The sequence below is a fragment of the Pan troglodytes genome, chromosome 3, assembly GCF_028858775.2.
Source record: "Pan troglodytes isolate AG18354 chromosome 3, NHGRI_mPanTro3-v2.0_pri, whole genome shotgun sequence".
Taxonomy (NCBI): domain Eukaryota; kingdom Metazoa; phylum Chordata; class Mammalia; order Primates; family Hominidae; genus Pan; species Pan troglodytes.
Genome location: NC_072401.2, coordinates 75,856,085 through 75,883,516, shown reverse-complemented (window position 1 = coordinate 75,883,516; position 27,432 = coordinate 75,856,085).

Genomic DNA, 27,432 nt, shown 5'->3' with positions numbered 1-27,432 from the left:
TGATTTCTCAGCTCATTTTTTCACAAGTATTCTCTCTCTCTCTGAGACACACACACACACACACACACACACACACACCAGGTCCTTTTCCTAATCCTTTTCAAACCTGCCAGTGAGAATCTAATGCTTTAGTCACTTGAAAAGTACTCTGTATGCAGATTTGAAAAGAAGGCTATATAGAGAGAACACTGGGATAGTGCTACAGTTTGGCTTTGTCCCCATTCAAACCTCATCTTAAATTGTGGTTCCCATAATCCCCATGTGTTGTGGGAGGGACCAGTGTGAGGTAATTGAATCATGGGGGCAGTTATCTCCATGCTGTTCTCGTGATAGTGAGTGAGTTCTCATGAGATCTGATGGTTTGATAAGGGGCTTTTCCCCACTCTCACTCGGCACTTCTCCTGCTGCCATGATGTGAAGAAGGTTATGTTTGTTTCCCCTTCCGCCATGTTTGTAAGCTTCTTGAGGCCTTCCCAGCCCTGGGGAACTGTGAGTCAATTAAATTTATTTTCTTTATAAATTGCCAGTCTCAGACACATTTTTACTAGCAGCATGAGAACAGACTAATACATATAGTAAACACAAACTTCAGCTATGTGTTAATAATAATGACCATTTATTATGTGCTGATTACATGTTTGTCACTAGAAGTATTTATCTCATATAATCCTACGAAAAAGGTATCATTGTCACATGTTAAAGGAAGAGAAAACTGAGGTTCAGAAAGGTTAAGTAACTTGTTTCAGGTCAAAGCATTAGTACATGACAGAGTGGCAGATGTCCACACTTCTTTGAAGCTCATCCCACCAGGCTGGCCTTGTGAGTAGCTTTAACTGATAGAATGTAGCAGAAAAGACTTCCAAACTTTGACCTCAAGAAGGCTGGTAGCTTCTGCTCTTGCCTTTTGAACACTGCTATCTCATGAACAAAATTCGGCTCACCTCCTTGAGGAAGAGAGACTTTACAGAGATAGAGGCCCAGTTATCCCACTGTGGCAGCCAAACCAGACATATGAGGCAAGTGAAGCTATGTGGGACCAACCATCCTTCAGCCTATTTGCAAGCTAACTGTGGACATATGAGTGAGCCCAGGTGAGCCATCCTAGGCTGAGCCCTGCCTAAATTGCCTACACATTATGGAAAATAAAGTTATTGTTTTGACCCAGTAAGTTACAGGATGGTTTATTATGGAACAATATACAACTGAGCTAAGATTTGAATTATAAGGAAGTCTAGCTCTAAAACTCTTCTGAGCCCAAAACCATTATCCATCATAGACTAACTCGTGGTCCATAACTGATTTTGGTCCTGATTGTTCCTTTCAGAGTTCTAGCTCTAGACCTGGTATAATCCATATGTCACTTCTGATTTTTCTGTGCCTCCAACACCTTCACCACCCTTGGGCTGACTGTCTTACCTTTCTTATCTTTGGGCTCCAGTCCTCCTTCAAGATTGCCCTATGTGTTCTTTTTTGAGCTGTCTGCCTGGTAATCTGTATGTGGGGGTTCATGTTCTGATCCTGCTTGGGGTCTCTAGGAGACTGTTTCTTAAATTGTACTGTGCTTACACATCTAACGATTTTGTTAAAATGCACATTCTGCTTTGGGTGGTCTGGGGTAGGACCTGAGATGCTTCATTTCAAATAGGCTCCCAAGGTGATACTGACGCTACTTGCCAAAGGATCACACTTTGAGTAGCAAGGCTGTAGGCTACTCTGCAAAGAAACTATTTCACTGCTTCCTCATTCACATAAATAATAGTCATAGCTGATGGGGATCATGGCTGGATTCTTCAGCCAAAGAGGGAGTCTCAGCTGTGCATTTATCAGTGACCTGCATACTTGCCAGTTTAACCCAGGGAACAATGTTAAATGGAGGAAAAGATAAAAGATAAAGATTCAATTTTCAAAGTATTCATTCAATAATACAACAAATATTTACCAAGCATCAATGCCAAACCACTATGTGGTAGCATCTAGGTAGGAAACCTCAGGACATCCTCTTCTGAGGGCTTGGATCACGTAAGAAAATACCATTTTATAATTAAATGTCCTTTCTCTAGTCACCTCACAGCCCCCTGAACTAATTAGCTGAACTCTTTGAGCTTTATATATAACGCTGACTGAAACAATTTGTTTGTAATGCAGCAGTTTGAGTTTGGGAACCAGTGTTACGTTTGCAATGTAACAGTATGGTTAGTGTTTAGTTATCTGTACATAGGTGAATGATCAATCTTGAAAAGTATATGCCTTGGCAGCCCAACCCCTTTCCTAAGAATCAGAGATATATTGGTGGGGCGCGGTGGCTCACGCCTGTAATCCCAGCATTTTGGGAGGCCAAGGCGGGCAGATTGCCTGAGGTCAGGAGTTCAAGACCAGCCTGGCTAACATGGTGAAACCCCGTCTCTACTAAAAATACAAAAATTAACCAGGTGTGGTGGAACACACCTGTAGTCCCAGCTACTTGGGAGGCTGAGGCAAGAGAATCACTTGAAGCTGGGAGGTGGAGATTGCAGTGAGCTGAGATCGTGCCACTGCATTCCAGCCTGGGTGACAGAGCAAGACTCCGTCTCAAAAAAAAAAGGATCAGGGATACACATGATACTTGTAGGTAACTCTGTAAATAGGGCTAGATAGGTGACTTATTTTATCTGAATCCCTACATTCTTTGCTTCAGGAGTCCTCCCTCGAAAGAGAATGTCCTGGAGCTCTCCAGATAGATACCGCCACATACTGTTTGGCATAGGTGTCTTGTGAATATTTATTGTATTATCGAATGAATGCCTTGAAAACAGAATCTTTATCTTTTATCCCTTTTCTCCTTTTACCTGGTAAGTCCTTCTAAGACAAGTGCTGTCTCAGCCCTGACTAGATGAAGGACTCAGTTTCCCTAGGGACCAATCAGCTACAAGAACCACTCCACCTTCCTCTACATCAACACACGTGCCTGTACCTGGAATGGTGAGAAACTGTCATTCTTTTTTTTTTTTTTTTTTTTGAGACAGAGTTTTGCTCTTGTTGCCCAGGCTGGAGTGCAATGGCACGATCTCAGCTCAAAACCTCCACCACAAAGGTTCAAGTGATTCTCCTGCTTCAGTCTCCTGAGTAGCTGGGATTACAGGTGCCAACCATCACACCTGGCTAATTTTTGTATTTTCAGTAGAGACGGGGTTTCACCATGTTGCCCAGGCTGGTCTCAAACTCCTGACTGACCTTAGGTGATCTGCCTGCCTCGGCCTCCCAAAGTGCTGGGATTACAGGCATGAGCCACCACACCCGGTCCGAGAAACTATCATTCTTAACTTCTCTCTCCTGCCAAGAATCTACCTTTTTCCTTTTCTTCTAGACCTCACAAGGAGAGGGATGAGAGCTTGCTTTGTTTTACCCAGTCCTGGGTTTGCAGTGCAAAGGCCTACTTCTGGAATGATAAACTTCATCTTTAATTAGTCTAACACAGATAGGATCCAGAGAAGCAATGTGGTGTGAGACAGACAGGGTCCCTCCCCTCAAGATGGCCCAGTGAGAGATGGAGACAAGCTGTTCGGTGCTACAGGTATGGCTACTACAATGGGGGAACACAGTATTCCTCTGAGCATTTAGGAAGGCACCCACTCTTGTTTTGGGAATGGGATTGGGGTGGGAACAGGAAAGGCTTCCCTAAGAAGTTATCACCTAAGGTGGATATTAAAGAATAAATAACAGTTAGCCAGGCAAAAAGGAAGGAAAGGGTGGTAAGAGAACATCCTGAAAGAGAAAAGCCATTGTGTAAAATAATTTGAAGAACAAGTCATTAATTCAAGTGGCAATGGTAATTTGAGATATGCAAAACATCCTATTTCTTAGTATTTGAGTTTTTGCTCCATCTTTTACAATTGTGCTTACTTTTAGAAAGTGAATTCCATAGTGGAAAGCTTCCCTGAGGAATATGTGATAATTGGACAAAGCTTTGCTGACATTTACCTTTGCTGCATCTACAAAGAAATAATTTGCTGAGATAACTAATAGAGCAACCAAAAGCAGATGTACCTAATCTACTTCAAGGACACTTTTTTTTCAGCATTTTGTAAGCACACTAAATGCAAATTATATTATGCATAAAATTAAAAATCAACCTCATCTAGTCATCAAAACAAGTTGTGGCTTAACATCTACCAGGAAACAGCCACTATAAAAATAAATTTGAATTTAATTACACAATGCAGCTTTTTAAAAGCCCTTTCCTTTTAACTTTGTATTAAGTTGTATTAAGTTAGCCTGACCTTCTTGTAATTTATCTCACCTACAAGGTTTCACCAAATTTGATAGATGCTGAATTACCTGTGACTGACTTATGTTTTTTGTTAGCTTTGAATATGAAAAAGGAAGTTTCCAAATTCTTTTGTTAGTATCGGTTTAAACAGGACTATAATAATCAATCAAAATAAGCTCATTTATTAACACAATTTGAGTATCCCTTTTCCTAAATACATAGGATCAGAAGAGTTTTGGATTTGGGATTTTGGGGGATTTTGAAACATTTGCATATACATAATGAGATATGAGACCCAAAACTAAACACAAAATGCACTTATGTTTTGTATATACCTTATTCACACAGCCTGAAGCTCATTTAATACACTATTTTAATAATGCACATGAAACAAAGTTGTGTACACTGAATCATCAGATGGCAAAGGTGTCATTATCTCAGCCACTCATGTGGACAATCTGTGGTTGTTTGACATCATCCTCATTCCTGACTTTGAATTTATATGCTACAAATTAACAATCATTTTCACTTATTCACACATAAGTACTTAACAGTAAAAAAACAACATCCCATTAATACAGTTAAAAAATAATATGTTCAGGGTAACTCAGCAGCACAGTAGCTTCACTAGAACACCTGCATCAGCTGCTAAACAACAGTAGCAACGAATAACAGCAGGCTTTCAGCCTCCACCTATGATGCTGTGTTGTGATTAAAAGGTTACTGTCCACTGTGTTTTATATTTTTAGGTGAGAAGAAACATCAGAAGAAGTCGAAGGACCAGGAAGTGGGTCTTCTAGGGACTAGGAGGCATTCTGCTGAATGGCTTTTAAAAATGTTTCCTCTAGACTCTTCTGCCTCATTAACAACGGTTGCTGTCTCAGAAGTCTCTTTGCTTTTGTAAACTGTCATGATTTCTCGTTCTTGAATGAATGCACGCTGCTCTGGTCCTTCAATAAGCCCATTACACATTTTCACCATGTTGTCTATAGGCACTTTTTCTGTAGTGTTAACAAAATCAAATTTATGACTATTATGACAATTACCTTGATTGAGAACCATTTTGGTTATTCTACCATCAGGTGGTGAATGAACAACTGGAACCTCATTATCGATGTCAAAAACTTCTTCAGGCTGGGCATGGTGGTTCATGCCTGTCTTCTCAGCACTTTGGGAGGCTGAGGCAGGCGGATTGCTTGAGCCTAGGACTTCGAGACCAGCCTGAGCAACATGGAGAAACCCCGTCTTTGCCAAAAATACAAAAATTACCTAGGTGTAGTGGTGCGCACCTGTAGTCCCAGATACTTGGGAGGCTCAGGTGGGAGAATCGCTTGAGCCCAGGAGGTTGCTGCTGTTGTGAGCCATGATCACACCAATGCACTGCAGCCTGGGCAACAGAGTGTGACCCTGTGTCAAAAACAAAACAAAACTTCTTCAATAGGCCAGGCATGGTGGCTCACACCTGTAATCCCAGCACTTTGGGAAGCCGAGGTGGGAGGATCACTTGAGGTCAGGAGTTTGAGACCAGCCTGGCCAACATGGTGAAACCCCATATCTATTAAAAACACACACAAAAAAATTAACCGGGCATGGTGGCATGCACCTGTAGTCCCAGCTACTTGGGAGGTTGAGCCACGAGAATGGCTTGAGCCAGAGAGGCAGAGGTTGCAGTGAGCCAAGATCAGCCTGGGCAACTGAGGGAGACTCCATCTCAAAAACCCCAAAAATGGCAGGGCGTGGTGGCTCATGCCTGTAATCCCAGCACTTTGAGATGCTGAGGCGGGCGGATCACAAGGTCAGGAGTTTGAGACCAGCCTGGCCAATATTGTGAAACCGCATCTCTACTAAAAACACAAAAAATAGCCAGGCATGGTGGCGGGTGCCTGCAGTCCCAGCTACTTGGGAGGCTGAGGCAGGGGGAGTCCCTTGAATCTGGGAGGTGGAGGTTGCAATGAGCTGAGATCGAGCCACTGCACTCCAGCCTGGGAGACAGAGCAAGACTCTGTCTCAAAATAAATAAATAAATAAATAAACCCCCAAAACGAAAAAACTTCTTTAATATAAGAAGAAAGTAAAAAAAACTTCTTCCAGCTTCACTAATGGACTCCGAAGGTGTATTTTTTGCATATGTAAGAAGGCCAGACATCATTTTTTTTCTCACTTGACATACAGAATCGTTCAAACTTGTCACCTTGCTCGTCATCATCACTGAACACAGTTGCAGGCCAGAAGTTGTGCCAGACATGCCCAACCATGTGTTTAGTCATTGTGTTCCAAGCACTGGCAATAGCATATATAGTATCCTTCAGGCTAAACTCCTTTTGAAAACTTTCCACAGCCACGCCTCTGTTCACTATTGCTAGCATGCTGTTCAAAAAGTTTATTGATCTAAGGATAGCATGGTCATATGGCTAAATTGATAAAGTCATCTTTGTGAGAAAGTATATGACATAAACATTTTTGCTGAGGATCTCAGGTGAAGGATGAGCAGACCAGTTGTCAAGGAATAACAAGATCTTTGAGTGGACATCCGGTTCAGCTTTTCTGCAGTGTGCATGAACCACTGGTACAAAATATTTGAGAAACTGCCAGAAAAAAATGTCCCTGGTGATCCATGCCTTTTTGTTGGCATAATAATGGACTAGTAAGAAATTCACTCCTTGTAAACATCAAGTATGCATGCTTTTGCCTATCACAGCAAGTTTACACTCTGTGTGGCTGTTGCATTAGCACATCCCAGCACAGTTATTCTATCCTTAGTATCCTGAATTCCTACAGGAGCTGCCTCATCAGCTGTAGTCAGAGTCTTTCTGGGGTAATAATGCCGAAACAGAGATGTTTCATCAGCATTATAGACTTTTTCTGGGATAAGACTCTCATCAGCAATGACCTTGTCAAACTGATACACTTTCATGTGTTTTATTTTATTTTGTTTTTTATTTTTTAAGAGACAGGGTCTCACTCTGTCATCCAGGTAGGAGTGCAGTGCAGTGGCATGATCAGAGCTCACCGTAGCCTCAAATTCCTGGGCTCAAGTGGTCCTCCAGCCTCAGCTTCTGGAGTATCTAGGACTACAGGCATGAACCACCACCCAGCTAATTTTTTTAAAAAAGATTTGTAGCAATTGGGTCACCCTATTTTGCCCAGGCTGGTCTCAAACTCCTGGGCTCAAGCAATCCTCCTGCCTCACCCTCCCAAAGAGGTGGGATTACAGGCATGCGCCACTGCATCCAGCTGATGCTGGCAAACTCATCAATGAATTGCTCCGCTGCTTCACAATCAGCAGAAGTTTTATCACCACAAATCTTTAAAAATTTAATGCCATGTCTATTCCTAAATTTCTGCAACCAGCCTATTGACTAATCATAGTTCTCTTCAATTTTCAATTCATCGTGACAGATCTTTGCTTGTTTCATGATCTACATACCATGAAGTGGCATGTGTTTGTTCACTGCAACACTGACAACCCACTCTTTCAATACATGATTGAGGTCTTTATTTTTAGCTTTATGCAGTGTTTTTCTATTTTTAATTAACTTCTATTCATCACTTTCAGCATAGAACTTCAACAGTCCTGTTTCTTCATGTCATAGAGGGTGGTCATTCTAACACCACACTGCTGTAAGATGTTTCACACTTATACCACTGTCCAGTTTGTCCAATAGTTTGACTCTCTGTGCTACAGATAAATATTCTTCCTCTTTCTCTTACCACTGTTACCCATAGGGGCATCTGTAGGGCTTTTTGATATTTTCAACAATATCTTTACAGAGAGTAAGCAAAAATAAAGTAAGTAATGCACGTGGGTCTTGGTCCCATGTGGGGCATCATGGGGATCCTGCTGTTGGCATATCTGGCCTGCACACATGCCATGTTATTACCTTTTGTGGGTGTGCTTGCATGAAGGAATCTGGGCATGCCTAGAAAATATACATCACAATTAAAGGGCCTGGGAGGGTGTTTCTTTGCTCGGGGACACTGAAGGAATTGTGTGTTGTGCATCTGTGTTTTGACTTCGACTCATCATGTGAGGTCAGCTGTGAAGTTTTCCACTTGTGGTGTCATGTCAGCACTCAAAAAGTTTCAGATTTTCAAGCATTTTGGATTTGGGGTTTTCATATTAAGGATGCCCAACCTCTTTATTCAGTTGTCTTATGGGGAATTGAGTCCAGTGAAGGGTATCAAGGAATCATAAAATGTTGAGCAGGGAAGTAGTTCAGAAATTTCCAAACTCAAAGTCCTCTAGAGAGATGAAGTATTTCCCCTAAGTTCACGATGCTTAGTGAAAGTGTCAGTACAGGTTCGTCTTTTTTTGTTGCAATTCTGAAATCTCAAAGTCGAAATCTTAAAATCCAAAGTTTTGTTTTTTAAAAATTTAGTGCCTAACTTATACAGCAAAACGTGCCCTACACCAACATGAGGCTATCCATCCTACTTAATATGAATATTCATACATTTTCCTGAAGACACGCTGATGTGCTGGATTACAGAAAACTTTCCAGGACCTCCATGGAGGTGTATATACACCATGAAGCTTTTCTACAGTCTGAAGAATTCTAAGTTACAAAACAAATCTGGTCTCAAGGGTTCTGGATAACAAGTTTGATGAATCCCTAATAATAGTCATTAATTACTGGGCATTTGCTTTGCACCACATATTGTCCTACAATTTTAGATGCATTTTCATAACTTTGATTTGACACATTCCACTCTGACCTCACCTGCTATCTTTCCAGCTCACTAATTCTATTACCCCAATTCCAAACCTTTTAAACCAAGGGTCTCTCCACCATTGGTCCTTCTCCCACTTTGCACTTGAGGTCCTATCTTCTAATTACCTGACTTAAATGCTTTGGTCAATTATTACGCTGTAAATACTCACTTCAGAATCCCTCAAATCCCTTGCCCTTCTCTGGCTTTGACTTATTTGTTTAGCAAAACACAACCCTAGTGAAACCCACCTCTTTCCCTGCACTGGAATGGTTGAATATGTCTGGTGAAAACCATGCTGACTGATCTCGTTTTGAGTTCATAGTCATTAACCCTTAACTGGGCCCTTAATGCTGCCTGGCGTTCATAGCCAGGCATGAGGTTCACAGCAGGATGAGGTTCCCGTCATCCATTCACTCTCCTGTTCTCCTAGAGAACAAGCTCATACTTCCTTCTTCCCCTCAAGAATACTCCTTTCCCCACTTACTCTTAGGTGATTACTATGCTACCTATTTCTCTAAGAAAAGTGAGAGAAGCAGAAGAAAACCTCCACAGACTCCCACAACCACATACTCTCCTACCAGTCACTGTACCCACACTCTCAGCCTTCCTGCCTAGTCCCTATGAAAACTCCCCGTGAGTCCCTGGCACCAACCCCTCTCATACTCAAGCACATTCTCCTCTTTCCTGCATCGTCAATTTTCACCCAATCATTCACAGAGTTAGATCAACAACACAAACCTCCCATAGCCACCCACCCACATCAGCAATCTGTTAAATGATTAGTTAGACGGGCTCCCCCATTTCACACCAAGCTCTGACAATAGCCTCAAGGTCCTATACAACCTGATCTGCAGTTACTTCACTTCTGCCTCTCCAACCACTCTGTCTTCTTTGATCTTTGCTGTCAAACATGCCTGGCATACTCCTGTCCTCTGGCCTTTGTAATGGCTCTTCCCTTTGCCTTGAATCTGCTGCCTCTAGATATCCACATGGCTTACTCCCTCACCAGCTTCACATCTTTGCTCATGTTATCTTCTCAATGGAGGCTACCCTGTCTCCCCTATACAAAATTGTAACCCACTACCAGCCTCCCATATCCCCCAACCCTGCCTTTGGAACCCTTACCCTGCACTGCTATTTTCTTAGCACACAGAACTTCTAACATATTAATATATATTTTCTTATGGTTATGGTGTTTTATTTGCTTCCCATCCCCCTCCCCTCACTAGACTGTACATGCCACAAAGACAAGGATCTGTATTCTGTTCACTGACATATCCCAAACACCTGGAACAATGCCTGACACATAGTAGGCATTCAGTCCATGCTGAATGAATGTCATAGTTTAAATTTCACAAAAATCTAATGTGTTAGGTTTTATATTATCTTTATTTTATATATGAAGAAACAGACTAAGTTTTAAAAATAGGCCCATAGTCAAGTTACAAGAAAGGGAGACAGCCAGGAGCCCAGTCTTCCTGATTCCGCAGTCTACTTGCTAAATGGCCAGGCCATGTGGCCTCCCTACAGTGCGCTTGCCTCAAGGTTTGGAATAAACATGTTGAACTGCATCTACCGTCAATAAACCATCATCAAATGCCACACAATTTTATTGTGTCCTCTTGGGGTACATGACAGCTTGGTAGTTTTGATCTAACATCAAATTCTACTCAATTTACTTCCTGACTCCAGAAGATAACAGGTCCAAAAGCTCATCTATTCTAGGCCAAAGAGGTTGGTTTCATTCATGTATCTTTTTTTTTTTTTTTTTTGAGACAGAGTCTCACTCTGTTGCCCAGGCTGGAGTGCAGTGGCACGACCTCAGCTCACTGCAACCTCTGCCTCAGTCTCCTGAGTAGCTGGGATTACAGCAGTGCACCATCATGCCTGGCTAATTTTTGTATTTTTAGTAGAGACGGATTTTCACTATGTTGGCCAGGCTTGTCTCAAACTCTTGACCTCAAGTGATCCACCCCTGCCTCAGCCTCCTAAAGTGCTGGCCAGGCTGGTCTAGAACTCCTGACCTCAAGTGATCCGCCTTGAGGTCACTTGGCCTCCCAAAGTGCTGGGATTACAGGGGTGAGCCACTGTGCCTGGCCATTTATCCACTGATTCATTCATTTATTGAGCACCGACATGCTGAGGGTATCCTGTAGATGGTTGATTTGGATGCAGTCAGTAAACCAAATTTCTCTTCTTGAAACTACCATGAAGGAAAAAATGCCCACATCATTTTTGGAACTAAATCCACAGATGAAAAATCATCTTTTCTCTAACTGCATCAGAACTAATGCTACTCCCTCCAGCTCAGGAAGAGCCTCCTATCCCAGCCCCTGTGCTAGGGCCTCCATTCCAGTGGAAGTAAATGTGAGCTACATGACTGATAGCTTACTAGTTCTGAATAGCTTTGTACTGGAATTTGGAAGGAATGTGTATAGTGCTCAATATGAAGCTCAGTTTGGCTTCAGGGACCATTTTAATTAAATTAATTATCTCTAAAAGAAACACTTAGAGCTGTTTAAGCCTAAACAATAGGTACTTGTTGTCATTTCTAATAGGAGTCACATTGTTCAGAGTTCTCTTGGTGAGCTGAGGACAATGTTACCACCAGCTATTTAAGGAAGACCTTCCCCTTCTTGCCCCATGCCTTCTCTCTCACACACAGGAGAGAGGCTTTCAGAGAAGTGGGATGGAGGGCCTGGCACATTAATGTACCAAATCTACAAATGCACTCCACTGCTTTCTTTTTTGTTGTTTTTTGATTTTTTTGTTTTGTTTTGTTTTACAGCCAGAGGTCTTTTATTTTATTTTATTTTATTTTATTAACACCTATGATGCCATGAATTCACAGGGAATAGGTTCCAGCAGCTCAGGCTCCTTCCCACAAGCTTTCACAAAGTGCGCTTCTCTGGGTGGAGCAGGCTGGTGCTTCACTTGAACCCAGGTACCTTCCTCTTTGGCTTCTTTTTCTGATCATTTTCCTTCACACATTTCAGGAAGCTATCTCGGCTCTTAGAGTGCTTAATGTGCTCAATATGCACATTAATTCTCTTGGCAAGAATCTTACCCTTGTTTGTTTACAACAATGCCAACAGCACGCTGGGGAACACTGTAGACTTTCAGTTTTGCCATGGTAACACTTGTGGGGCATTCCTTTTTGAACAGTATCCATTCCGTTGATGTGTACCATATCACCTTTCTTATAGATTCGCATATTTGTGACCAAAGGAACAAGTCCATGTTTTCTAAAAGGCCTAGAGAATGTATATCGGTGCCTCTCCTCTTCCCTCTTTGTGTTCATCATTGTGGCAAATTACTGGAAGGTGGCAGTTTTGGCCGAAAGGAAGGACTGCTTCCGTAACTTTCCTAACTCATATGTGTCTTGTGTTTGTTTCTGTTGTGGATTTTTAGTCACATGGCCTTGTTCTGTATGGTCTGCATTTTCAGGAAAAGCGTGCCAGCCTAAGTGGCCCTTGTTCCCGTGAAGAAATAGGCAGTGTCACTTTTGTGTTCTCCTTTCCTCCACCATTTCCTCCTAGTGTGTCCTTGTTTTCAGAAACACTAGACTGATTTTTAAAAATAATATTGTATACTCCGCCTCATTGCAAGAAGACTCAATCTGGCTTCTTCGCTCCATTCTTTTTTTTTTTTTTTTTTTTGAGACAGAGTTCGCTTTTTCACCCAGGCTGGAGTGAAGTGGCGCAATCTTGGCTCACTGCGACCTCTGCCCCACAAGTTCAAGTGATTCTCCTGCCTCAACCTCCCAAGTAGCTGTGATTATAGGTGCCCACCACCACGCCTGGCTAATTTTTGTATTCTTAATAGAGACGGAGTTTCTCCATGTTGCCCAGGCTGGTCTCGAACTCCTGACCTCAGGTGATCCACCTGCCTCAGCCTCCCAAAGTGCTGGGATTACAGGTATGAGCCACCGCCCCTGGCCTCTTCATTCCATTCTATCTGTTCTTTTTATTATTGCAGTACAAAGAAGTAAAATGATATCTCCCTCTCATCTTCTGCTCCTCACAGTCAGCCATGCCCCCACAACCTTGTCATCACTAGGAAAAGGAGTGTAGGAGGGCTCTCTTCACCCCTGACATTCACTTTTCAGAGCTGTGTGTTATTTTTAAGGATGCATCATGGCTTTGTGGGAAAGCCTTAGTGTGTGTGTGTGTATGTATGTGTGTGTGTGTGTGTGTGTAATTCCAGTCAAAGGTAAGAGTGTTTAAAGCTTTTCTGTGTTGTGCTAAGCCCTTCTCCCTGAGTCTTCTCTCTTAGATACAGTGTGATTCATCTAACTCCAGTGACTCCTTAGGAGAGTTGCTAATGGCCATGCCAAGTACAGGGTGTTGGTCTCTGTTCTTTGGTCTCTCTCTCAGTGACTGAAGAGTGGACAAGGCACACAAAAGAGAGCTCTAAAGGCAGTCAATCAATACTGCAGACTGACTGACAATGGCAGTATTAAGTGCCATAGTGGTTGGGTTTACTGGAATGAGTGCAAAATAAGGACCAGAGCTGGCCAAATTAGCTTTACATAATAACACTAGGCAATTGGTATTGGAAGAGATGGCTAAAGCCCAGGCCACAGGATAAGCAGGTCCCTTCCAGCTTTGACTATAGTTTTGGTGTTTGTTTTTTTGTTTTGTTTTTGTTTTTTTGTGAGACAGGGTCTCTCTCTATCTCCCAGGCTGGAGTGCAGTGGTATGATCCTGGCTCACTGCAGCCTTGACTTCCTGGGCTCAAGCAATCCTCCCACCTCAGCATCCCAAATAGCTGGGACTACAAGCATGCCACCATGGCTGGCTAATTTTTGTATTTTCTGTAGAGACAGGGTTTTGTCATGTTTTCCAGGCTGGTCTCGAACTCCTGAGCTCAAGTGATTTGCCTGCCTCAGCCTCCCAAAGTGCTGAGATTACAGGTGTGAGCCACCGTGCTCAGCCTTCACCTTTAACTATCTGTATTTAGCAAGTAGGACTTGGTCTGCAGCACAGTGGTAATTCCACTGCTCTTTAACTAAAATAAGAAGTAACAATGACACTCAGAATTATTTTTAATTTACTTTTGGTACATTCTAATTCATTAATGAGCAAATAACTGAAAAAAGAAGAAAAACATGTTAATCTTCCATCGTTATTGGAAAAAAACAGCTTTGTTGTAACTAAAATTTCATGAATTATTAATTTGAGACAAGGTCTCACTTTGTCACTGAGGCTGGAGTGCATGGAGTGCAGTGGTGTGATCATGGCTCACTGCAGCCTCAAACTCTTGGGTTCAAGCAATCCTCCCACTTCAGCCTCTAAAATAACTAGAACTACAGGTATGCACCGCCATGCCAGGCTAATTTTTTAAATTATTTTTTGTAGAGACAGGGTCTTCCTATGTTGCCCAGGCTGGTCTCAAACTCCTGGCCTCAAATGATCCTCCCACGTCAGCCTTCCAACATGCTGGAATTATACTCAGCCTCATGACTAATTGTTAATGTCTGTTTTTTTTCTTTCTTTCTCTAGAATGACCCAACCCATTTGACAAAAACATTGTTTTGAATGCATAGTCAAATTCCAAATCATATCAACATCATTTGTTTACAGATAACAATCAAGTGGGTAGGCCAAATCCAAATAACCAATTTTTAAAGTTTTTCTAATATGCCTTGGTACCATGTATTTTGTATCTTAACAATATTGACCTCCACAGGTACGGAAGCAGAGACCTAGTAAAAATTAATGGCAAAAGTCAGTGCGTTAACAGATTAGATTGCGGCAACCCTTAATCATGAACTGCTAAACTTTAGACCATGAGCTACCTGTTTCCTAAGATCATTTTAGTGTACAGAAGAGTTTCCATATTTGAAAACAAATTTTGAAAATGGGGGAAAAAGTGAGGTAAACGAGGGTATTAATCATACTCTGCTTTCCATGTTCTAATGCTTAGTAAATTTACTTGGCACACACATTCTTACATTAGGAAATACATTTAAGTGAGTCTAAGTTTCATCGTTTCACTCACTGAAAAAAAAAATCTACTTTATACAATTTGGAGAAAGGAAAAGATTATTCTGTAGTTGGAAAGGCAAGTATTATACTCTTAGGCTACCCTCTTAACTCTGCTTTGGACAAACACAGTAAAGGATAAAAATGTTTATGCTGCTTTTCTTCCCTGTGTTTTCCCCATAGGACAGTCTGTATGTGGTCTAAAATCATGACCTATCAAGAGACTTACATATTTTTAAAGTAGACTGGAGCCTCAGTGTCATCTCTCTTCATCATGATACTGTATTACCTTTTATCAGCCACATCAGGGAAGTATACTTGTTCATTTAAATCAAGGGTCAAACCAAATACTCACATGTGTGGGAGGAGTTCTTTTCATAACATGACAATGTCTCTATCTTTTGTTTTGGCCTGTATTGATGATTTAATGATGAACTTCCTCCCTGATGTTTATTCAAAGACATTATTATCCTTCTTTTCATTCTAAGGGATTTGGGGGCTATTATTTTTTAGCAGTGGCTGGTATAGGTGAAAGCAGTGACAAAGCTTCTCAAAGCAAGGAATAAGGCAGTGAAGCCACGCACACATAGAGCCATGGGAGAAACAAGGCCATGGGAGAAACATGACTTTCCTCAGGTTAAAGTCATGGGGTTAAAACCCTTTTATATTAAAACAAGTACGATTATAAAATGTACTTATTGAACAAACATTTATGGTGCATTTATCATGTGTCAGGCAATATTCTTGATTCTGGAAATATACTGGTGAAAGTTAAGGTGGCCAGACACGGCACCCAATTTCATGGAGCTGGTATTCTAACAGAGAATGACAAAAATATGAATAAGAAATTCAGATAGTGAAAAGTGTAATGAAGAAAATATACAATGTCACAGTGACAGCGCAGAAGAGCTCATTCAGACTGGCAGGTTGGGAAAAGTTTCACTGAAGAAGGGACATTTGAGCTGAGACCTGAAATCCTAAGAGGAGGGGGTCATTCTAGGCAGAGACAACAATGAATAAACAACCCCATGGGAAAACTAACTTTGCCTTTCTGAGTAACCGAAAAAGACAATGCAGTCAGACTGGAGTGGGTGGAACACTGATGATAAGAAATGATGTCAAAAGGCAGGCAATGGCCAGACTGTGTAGAACACTGGAAGAACAGCTAAAGAGGCAATTGCAATTCAGGTAAGAACTGATAGAAGATAATGGAAACTTAGAAAAAAGGAAAAGCGATGGATATGAAGGAAAAATTAATGTACTGCAGGTGTATTTTTGAAGTAGATTATGAGATTATGGGAAATGGAGGAGAAATGACAGCTCCTGGGTTTTTGTCTGAGTGAAATATATGAGTGAAAGGAGAAGGACCATACAGTGAGATGAGGAAGAATGAAAAAAAGAACCAATTTCACAGGGAGAAAGTCAAGAGTACTGTTTTAGCCATTTTAAGTATGAAACACCTTTTTATTATTCAAGTAGCGAACGGTCAAGTGGGCATTTAGGTATCTAAAGTTATAGCTCAGTGGAAAGGTCAGAACTGGCAATATAAATCTGTATATAAGATGGTATCTAAACCATGCAATTAGATGAGATCAGTAGAAAAACAGAAAAGTCTTGGGCCTAAGCCTGGAGCACACCAACACTTAAGGCTTAAGAGGAAAACCTACAGCCAATGGATAGAGCAAGAAGCAAGAAACTGGGAGAGCATGCTGTTAAAGAAGCCAAGAAAAGACAGACAGTGCATGAAGAGGACTTAATAAATGCGGCAGGAGTTAAGAGAGAGATGACTGATTTGGCAAAGTGGAGGTGTTTGTAATCTTGACAAGAGCAGTTTCAGGGAATGGTGGGATCCAAAACCTAGTTTTAGGGTCCATAGAGGTAAGCTGGAAATGTGAGGAAATTTTTGAGCAGGTTTCTGTGAAGGTGTGAGAGAAGTGGCAAAAGAAGATGTGAGGTCAAGGGAAGGTGTCGTTTTGTTTACAAATGGGAGGCAGAAGAAAATGTTTGTATGCTGATGGAATGGTCCAGTAGTCAGAGGCTGGTGTTGGAAAAAGTTGAAGAGGGAAGTTATGACACAGTAATTTTGGAGAGTAAGAGAACAAACATGTTTGTGAAGCACAGTAAGATCTTTGGGTAGTACCTATTTGAAATTTGTGGTAATGGATTTAAAATGAAATTAGTCAGCATTGGCTTTAGATTTTTCTCCAGCCCCATTCAGCTGTTAGGTGTAAGCGCAGAGTAAAGAGATGGAGCAGTGCTTAAAACAAGTTGGGACTCGCAGGTAGGAGACTATGACAGAGAGTAGATGAAGTTGATATGATTACAAAAAAGCAATTGCTAATGATAGGCTATGATACATTCCCAAGATATGTGTTTATTAAATGTTTGATGAATGACACAGACCTGGAATCAGACTTTACCCATTCCTAGAAGGGTAAGTCGCTGAACTTAAGTCAATACTTCCTTTACAGAATTTCTGAGAGGACTTAATTATAATTTTTGTATAGTGCCTAAAATAGGACCTGGCATTGAACAGTCACTCAATACATGTTAGTTTTCAACTCCACTTTCCAAGTACAATTTCTCTTCCTCGTTCAGTTACTCAACAATCATTTCTTCAAAACAGTCTGTGCCAGGCACATACTGGGCGCTAAGGTATAACAGCAAGGCTGATAAGAACCTGCTTTCATGGTATAGCAGGAGAAACAGATATTTTACAAATAACTAAACTTAATATTTATGTTCAGTTGTGATAAACACTGTGAAGACTGACCTAGGGAGATGTTGAAAACAGATTTTTAAAACTTTTAAACTTTTGTAAAAATGTTCAAAGAGAATCTGTTGTTAGAAGTTTAACATTCTGATTTATCTGTTTTGAATACGAAAAATACAAACTCAAAGTAAACATCTAAAACATAAGGCAAATCTATCCATATAGAAAAGGAATAAGAAGGTACTGACCAATGAAGTTGAAACAACACTGTCATATTAATCTCAAAAATGGACCAAACTGGCCTTTATTTTAGGGTCAGAATGCATGTGAGAGCTGGGCTCAATTCTTTTAGAATTGTTCCTTAGGATATTTCTTAAGCTTTAACTTTATGCCAGGCATTGTGCTAAGTGACAGAAGGAGAAAAGCAGCCCTTGGCATCCAGGACTTGGCTTGTTATTATCAGCTAGGCCTTGGTGTTCTCCTGTTGAACATAAACAATCTCACAGAAGACCATCAGTCAAGGTTACTCTGTGACCATCATGAAACAGAAAAGACCTCTTCACATCTTGTGTAATAAGACAAAAACAAAGTCGCAGTGCAAAGCACAAAATACTAAATATGAGTGACTGCTGCTTCTTTACAAATTATGGCTTTAACTTAGCTTCGTGTCTCCCACCTCCTAAATGAGATCTATTCAGACCAATCATAAAATTACCCCACTTCCTTACAGAATCGAAATCCAGTGCAAACTCTTGCTTGAATCCTTCCCAAATCACTCATCACAAGCCCAAATCCTGAAAGAAGGCCTTTCCAGCACTCAGGAATCCCTACAATGTATCTCTAGTTTCAACAAACAAAAAAACTCAACTTTGTTCAACTCCTTGTGTGTTCCTAGTGGTCTCCTGTGTTGAGTGGCATTACCAGTGGAATACATGCATTATATTGTGTAATCCTCATAAGTACTTCTTGAAACAGGTACTATTAACAAATCCATTTTACAAATGAGGAAATGGAGGCACAGAGCTGTTAAGTAACATTTCCAAAGCCACACAGCTAGAGAGTGGCAGAACCAGAATTAGATTCCAGTCTGACCCCAGTGAGATTCCCTGATAATGTTCCAGATAATTATTTAGAATTGTTAGTAGGCTAGTCTTTCAGTTTCACAAAGGGCAAAACAGTCTTTCTATACCTCTATTCCTTCCATCTTACATACTCTTTGGTCTCATTGCTAAACAGTGAAACAGTTGAGTTCTTTATTTAAGGAATTTTTACGTGCTAGCTTTACAGGTTAAAACAAATTAACATTGGAGCTTGCTAATTTTGGCTTATTTCAGGGTCAGAATGAGCTTCATCAATGACAGATTTGACCAGGTCCACTCACATTCTCAAAATCTTTCAATAGCTTCAGGCTAGAGTTAAAAAAATTTCAGCATGATACACTTGTCCCTTCTCCCTTTTCTGACCTTATTTCTTGATGCTTCTGCACAATTCATTAAACAGGTATTTTGTACCAGACCATCTCCCCATATTTTCCAATCATACAGAAATCATCAGTACTTTTTTAACACAGCCTTTTCATGTGTTAAGCTTCAACCCATGCAACCGATGACCTTTCCACCCCAAATATATTGCTCCTTTGAAGATCCACCCTATCACTTACTTTCCTTGATTATTAGCACTTTTCATACCATGTTACATGCTTATTCCTCCAGCCTCAACTCTTTAGAAACCAAAAGGCATTATTCTCTTTGCTATCCTTTATACTTGGCATGATGCCCGAGATTGGGCCAAGCTTAGACCTTAGACCATTTCTTCACCAAATTCAAATGTCTCCAATTTCTTTAGTAATTGGTATGGTTTGGGTCTGTGTTCCCCCACAAATCTCGTGTTGAACTGTAATCCCCAATGTTAGAAGAGGGGCTTTGTGGGAGGTGATTGGATCATGGGGGCAGATTTTTCCCTTGCTATTCTGGTAATAGTGAGTTCTCACAAGATCTGGTTGTTTATAAAAATGTGTAGTACCTCCCCCTTCATTCTCTCTTCCTCCTACTCTCGCCATGTAGGAAGTGCCTGCTTCCCCTTTGCCTTCTGCCATAAGTTTCCTGAGGCCTCCCCAAAAGCCAAGCAGAAGCCGTCATGCTTCCTGTACAGCCTGTGGAACTATGAGTCAATTAAACCTCTTTTCTTTATGAATTACCCAGTCTCAGGTACTTCTTTATAGCAGTACGAGAACAGAGTAACACAGTAACACATTTCTAGTTCTGTTACTGCACTCAAAAAATCTAAGTTTAATAAATTGTGCATTAGTCATAATGGAGGACAATTGGTTTTCAGATTATTTTCCAAAAATTTATTGTGGATCAGAAGATAACTGGATTTTTTGGATGTGTGCTTCTCAACCAGCAATGTAAGTTCAATAGGTCTTTGGGTTACAGCAGTGTCAACTCTTAAAGTAAACTACGATTTTTTTGTTTGTTTTTTGAGGAAGTCGTCTTCTGCTTTGCCAGGCCACTGGTTATACATGATTAGGGGACACAGTGTAATAATGAGTCTCCTTGATAACTAGTAATAATGAATCCTAATACCAAAATGCCAATACCAAAAACAAAACACCTCACAGTAGAATGATTACTTGGGGAAGCAGACTGAAGAGAATAGAAACTAGTTACTACTCTCTTTTGTATATTGAAACTTGAAATTGATGCAAAAGCAATAAAAATATTCTTTAAAGCTAAAAATGTAGTTGCTGGGGATAACAGAAATAAAGTCATACAGCTAGTGTGAAATAACTGAGACAATTTATCTATTTAAATATAATGGGCTGTCCTATGAAGAAAAACATATCAAAAGAGTGGCTTTTAAGCATAGATTAAAAAAATTGGTCCAGATTCCTTTCAGTTTCAGGAAAAAAGGTTAATCATGTATTCTAAAACTGTTAAAACTAGGGACAAAGAAAACACACTTGGCATTAAAAGGTCAGTAAGTTTTTGAAAAAGATTACCTTGGAAAAGCAATTTTTGTGAGTAAATAAATTTGCTGTAATAGTATGTTCTATCTTGTTCATATTAGCAGTCTCCTATTTCTATAGGATTTGTTTAAAAAACTTCAACAATTATATCAAAGTTTCAAAAAGTTCAAAGCCTTAAACCTCTTGTTGAAGAAAGCAAAAGAACCATTTTGTCAAAACAAACATAAAAACTCAAATTCTGAAATCTAAATGTTATTCCAAGACTATGATTGACTTCCTCTATCTCACCAACACTTTTAACTATTTAAAAATTGTCTTTTTTGTTGTATTCCGTTTTAAGCTGTTATGATTTTATATATCACCCCAAAATACTCTAAATAATATTTTTTTTTTTGGCAGGGGGACTGGGTCTCATTGCTGCCCAGGCTGGAGAACAGTGGCGTGACCACGGCTCACTGCAGCCTCAACCTTCCTGGCAGCTGGGACCACAGGTATGCACCATCATTCCCAGCTTTTTCACATGTTATTTTTATTTGTAGAAATGGGGTCTCCCTATGTTGCCCAGGCTGCTCTCAAACTCCTGGGCTCAAGGGATCCTCCCACCTTAGCCTCCCAAGTAGCTGGGACTACAGGCGCATACCACCATGCCTGGCTAATTTTTAAAAGTTTTTTTAGAGATGGGGTCTCACTGTGTTGCCCAGGCTGGTCTTGTGGCTCATGCGATCCTTCTGTCTCAGCCTCTCAAAGGGCAGGGATTACAGGCGTGAATCACTGCAGCCAGCTCTTTAAACAAATTTTAACATACTATTAAATTATCAGTAAATAGGTTTTAACAATGTCAGCTCCTTTACTTCATCTTCCTGTTCAATTAATTAAAACCATTCTCTAATTGATTTTGAATGATTTAATGTCATTTTGATCCTGATACAAATTTATTCCAAAAATGCAATTTTGATGAGAACATTAGAATTTTAATTAACATGGACTTACTAAAAAAGTAGTTCAATAGGGGAAACAAAGGAAAGAACCAAAACACTGTTCATGTCTATCCACTCATGTGTGAAAATGTAGCATTCAAAAATGACAGCACATTTGAAGCATAATTATAGGGACACCATAGTGGTGGAAGAAGACAGTGTAAGAAAGACAACTGTCAGAGTGCGGTACTCTGGAACATCAAAAGGCTATATTCGTCATTGATGGCTGTTTCTTTGAGAACTCCCAAACTACGTAAGTTTCTGAAACTGCTCCAGGCATTCAATAAAGCAAAAAGTACACTTATAAAAGTGTTTAAAACTTTGTGATTTTTCAAGTATATTTTATAGTTTTATCAAAAATATATCTAAAGTTTTTTTTTAAGTAGCTAAATTTTCAAACTGCACAATGACAAGCTCTTAAATGGGGGATTCTGGTCAAAAGGCATTTGGTCAGCAAAAACAATTTTAGATACTGTAGTTTTCTGCTACTAGTTAACACACTTGAAATTTATATGATACACAATTGTGCTCGCAGAAAATATATTCCTCAATCATGGTCTAAAGCCAGAAGGTTATTAGTACTGATGCCAACGACCAAAAGTAGGGCCTTTCCTGTCATTTCTCAGGCACCTGCTTGTCATTTACCCTCAAATGACAGCCTGCGGACAGCCAGGTCCCTTGGGCATAGAGTTCTTGATTCCAACGTTTCAATTCATTACACTAGTCAGCCACTATTTCCCGCACCACACTTTCAAACTTTTTCTAACTTCACAGAACTTCCCAAAATATAACTTGTTTCAAAGAATGGCAAACTGAAGTTGAATAATTCAGTCTTAATTTCTAGTTAATATTAATCATAAAATACTACATTTTTATATTGCTAATTCATTTTCAAGTAGATTAATTTCTACCCATGTAGCTGCAGAATTAGAAAGGCAAGTCTCTGTAGAGCTGGTTTACTAAACAGCTGAGGAATGATGCTCGAAGTACCCTTCATTATCCCAAAGCATTTATTACATAAGAAAACATTATGTAGACTTTATGTGCATATTATCTATAGAGAACGTAAAGTAGGTTTTACTAAAATTAATGTCACTACACATCACAGCTTACGTTTTAAAATAAAAAGAGAAATCAAAAATAAAAAAACAAAGGATACAGTTAGCACATTATTCACTTGTTTGCTTGGAAAATGCAATGAGCACACACACACACACAAACACACAAATCGGTATTTGTAGACCTGCCTTTGTAATTTAAAATGTTAATGAAATGTAAATTTTTTCAGTACAAAATTCATGACCGTTCATCCCTAGGCTGCACTGTGTCCAACCTTGTAGGAGTCCTTTTTTAAATTTTATTAGTCCCAAAAGTCCCTCATTGTCCCTTTCCCTTCCATCCTACCAGCACCAAAGAAAATACATTTGACAACCACAATTGGATCGGTGGCAGTAAAACATAAAATAATTTTAATTTAGAAAACAACACACCCCTTGCACTTTTTGTAACGAAATTAAGTTTTTAGGTTCCAAGCTATTCATCATGAAGAGAATGTGTTTAATCTGATGTGAAGTTGGCTACCCGACAGTCTAGTCAGGCTGTAGAATGTTTAACTCGGGGTCTGGTAGGCTGCCAGCCATTCTAAATGTTTTCACACGGACAAGCAATAAATAATTAAATGTCTAAGTCACAGTTCTCAGATTGGGCAGTAGATAGAACTAAAACTTAACCACTTACAGAGACAGATAAACAATTTTTGAGTGGCTGGAATCCAACAATTTACCTTTCAGTTCCCCAGGCATAGGCGATGCTCTTTCAGTTACAGTGAGCCAGTTGTGGTCATGCTTTCTTACAAGGATTCTAAATGATCACTTTTGGGATTTTTAAAAATCACTAACAACCTGCAATGGAAGATAAGTGATAAACTTCCTAAGCCTTATTGTCATTATAAAATTAGGTTAGAGAGGTAAGGGAAGATATCTTTTTTTAAAATTTTAAAAATAAGAATAGAGACAGGTTCTTGCTATGTTGCCCAGGCTGGTCTTGAACTCCCGGGTTCAAGTAATCCTCCCACCTCGGCTTCCCAAAGTGCTAGGATTACAGGTGTGAGCCACCACATCCAGCCGGAAGATATAATTGATAAAAATATTGAAAATATACATGGTCTTCTTTCCTTCCTCCCAATTCTAACGTGGAGGGTAGAGCCAAGTGTAGTTTTAAAACCAAACTACTGGGCTGGGCACAGTGGCTCACGCCTGTGATCCTAGCACTTTGGGAAGCTGAGGTGGGTGGATCATCTGAGGTCAGGAGTTCGAGACCAGCCTGGGCAACATGGTGAAACCCCATCTCTACTAAAAATAAAAAAATTAGCCAGGCGTGGTAGCAGGCACCTGTAATCCCAGTTACTCAGGAGGCTGAGGCAGGAGAATTGCTTGAACCCGGGAGGCAGGGGTTGTGGTGAGCCAAGATCACACCACTGCACTCCAGCCTGGGTGACAAACTGAGACACCGTCGCAAAAAAAACAATTAAGCCCATATTAAAATTCTAATTTACTCATCAAAATTACAGTTTTGGAATGCATTTGTATCAAGATCAAAATGACATTCATTAAATCATTCAAAATCAACTGGAGAATGGTTTTAACTGAAGAGGAAGATAAAACAAAGGAGCTGACCCTGTTAAAACCTAGATACTTGAATAGTATGTTACAATTTGTTTAAAGGGCCAGCAAAGGACTCACGCAGGTAAATCCAAACACTTTGAGAGGCCAAGGCAGGAGGATCGCTTGAGCCCAGGAGTTCAAGACCAGCCTGGGCAACATAGTGAGACTCTGTCTCTTAAACAAATCTTTAAAAATTAGCCAGGCATGGTGTGCTCATCTGTAGTCCCCGCTACTTGGGAGGCTGAGGTGGGATAATTGCTTGAGACTGGGATATGGAGGCTTCAGTGAGCCTTGATCACACCACTGCACTATAACCTGGGCAACAGAGCAAGACTCTCATAAATAAACAAACAAACAAACAAAAAACTTCCCAGCTGATTTTATGCACATCTCCACTAGATACTTCCAAGGTTTCTTCCAGCTCTGAGACTCCACCTTCTTTTAAATGGATGTGGCCTATAGCTTAGAAGCAAGACCCAATGCTAACAGAATTTGGGAAACAAACTAACAAAAAATGCCTCTCCCATCCTCCTCCCCAACGCTTTCTTCAGAGCTCTTTCTTGACACACCTGTCAACAGTTTTGATAGACAGATTTAAAACATGTAATGCATTTGTTTATAGATGACCTAGTTCATCTTTGCTCTAAAATGCATATAGAAGAAACACTGGTCAGATGATCACGGCAGAAATTACCATCCAGCAGATATGTTACAAACAGAAGACTATAAAAAGCTGGCTTTGCAGGACTAATAAATCTAGAATATCTCTAGTAAAACTTATGTATCTTCAGAGAATAACTTAGAGTTTTTGTAACATGCTTGATGTGCAGAATACTACACTGCTAACATCTTATGTAGACAAACGGGTTTACCTACCTGTCAGGGTTTCTCAGCATAAGAGTTTTAAAATTTAAAGTCAGTTCTCAATATATTGATTCCAACTTGAAAAATACAAAGCTCTCAATATTTAGTATAGAAATATGTGTTTTTTCTATCTTTCACTTATAATTTATTCATAGCTGTTTTTCTCATTCTTAGAATTTTTAACTTTAGGATTACACAATGGAACAATGCTATCGTTAATATAGAAACCATTGACAAATACAGTCAGAACTACAAGGCTGGAAACAGAAATTCATACTTATATTGTCTTTAAGCTGAAGTTAATTTTAAAAGCTTTAAAAATATTACAGGGAGAAAAAACCTCTTAAGTACAAGTAAATCAAGATATAAGACCAAAAAAAGTTACATTTGGCCTAGAAATTGAGATTTTATCCATTAAAGCAAAGTAACTGACAAGCACCCTTTGCAGGAAAAACCTACTGAAAAAGGCACTGTAAATACAGGAATTAAGAATTTCCTTTTCAGAGTTTTTTTTTTTTTTTTTTTTTTTTTTTTTTCCTGTTCCATAGAAACAACAGGGCTATCCCCCTAGGCAGTGGCCCAGTCTCACCCTTTTTCAGATGTTTTTATAGATTTCTATTTCCCAGTGATTGCAGAAACTCTCTGCAATTATTTCTTGCAAAGACTATCAGATCATCCAACATTAGACTGACAGACTTCTATTTTGCTGAAATAACAAATCGTGTCAATACAAAGTCATTTTTCATCTCCAAATACTGCAATAAAAACCTGAGATGCTTCCCTTATGATCGATTTTTAATTCCCTAACTTCTATAGAAATTTTTCTTCATGGTTTTTATATTTTTGGCATTTCTAACTTAAAATATCTAAAACTCTTTAAGTTATATGCATGAAGCTGTTTGAACAATGTGAGCCATTAAAAGGTATGACTGTGCTACCATGGTATTCTTTTTTTTTTTTTTTTTTTTTTTTTGACAGAGTCTTGCTCTGTTGCCCATGCTGGAGTGCAGTGGCGTGATCTCGGCTCACCGCAAGCTCCGCCTCCCAAGTTCACACCATTCTCCTGCCTCAGCCTCCCAAGTAGCTGGGACTACAGGCGCCCGCCACCACGCCCGGCTAATTTTTTGTTTTTTAGTACAGATGGGGTTTCACCATGTTAGCCAGGATGGTCTCAATCTCCTGACCTTGCGATCCACCTGCCTCGGCCTCCCAAAGTGCAAGGATTACAGGAGCCACTGCGCCCGGCCCATGCTATTCTTTAGCACCTCGATGCACTGCAACCTGAGCAAACCACTTCGCTGGTTAAAGACACATCTAGTTGGTCTCTTTCCACTCACAGATGGAATACTTGGGTTTTTTTGGTAGGAAGACAGTTTTTGGAGTCTAAAATATGACACAAAGTAAGAAGCATATAACCAAAACCAATTTAATCTAGTTAATAGCCTCCTCACCTAGGAATACATTCCAACATTTGAAATACACTAGTCCTCAGAACCAAAAGAACTGGTCCATCCATAGGTTATCCTTTACAACTTCAGGTCATAAGGCACAGGAAGTGTGGCCTCAGTCATGCTCTAGGAAGGACTCAAAAAAGAGATTTAGAAGTGATTTTGCCACCTCAGAAATTTTCAAGCCCTGTATTAATCAATGAGGTAATCTTTGGTGTGCCAGCCTAGGCTCCAAAAGTGGGTGGTCTTTGCAGAGGGAGGTGCTCACTCACTCTACCTCTGGCCAGAGCCAGTTCCTGCAGCTGGACCAAGGGCAGCCCACAGACTGCACTCGGCACATTTCTTCATTTCTCACTTGAGTGCCCTTCTTTAGTTTCCTTTCAACTGCCCACTTTATATCGGCTTCATTACACCACCGCTCCATTTGTAATGTAAATTGGGAAACTCGGGGAAGTTTTTCTTTTGGCCTTGTCTACGAAAGAATACCGAGAGGTATTCAAAACGTATTAACACAAATCAATGGCAGCAATAAAAGCAAAATCTCCTTAGCAACATAATCTTGATTGCAAAAGGAGAACTGAGAGCATTTAGCAGAACAGTGGCCCACATGGAATACGCATTTGTCTGGAAGAATCCAGCACAAAGCCTAAAAGAGAGATTTTGAAGAAATCCAAAATTAACTCACAGGGAACAGTTACTCTTTTTTTCAAAAGTACACAATTGGCTACATTAAATCTATCGTGTGCTTTTGGCTCAGCAACATTGTATCACACCGCTTTGCAAACTGAAATTACAACACCCTGCATGCTTCACATGAGTTAGAGGGTGTTTTTTGTTTGTTTTGTTTTTTGGA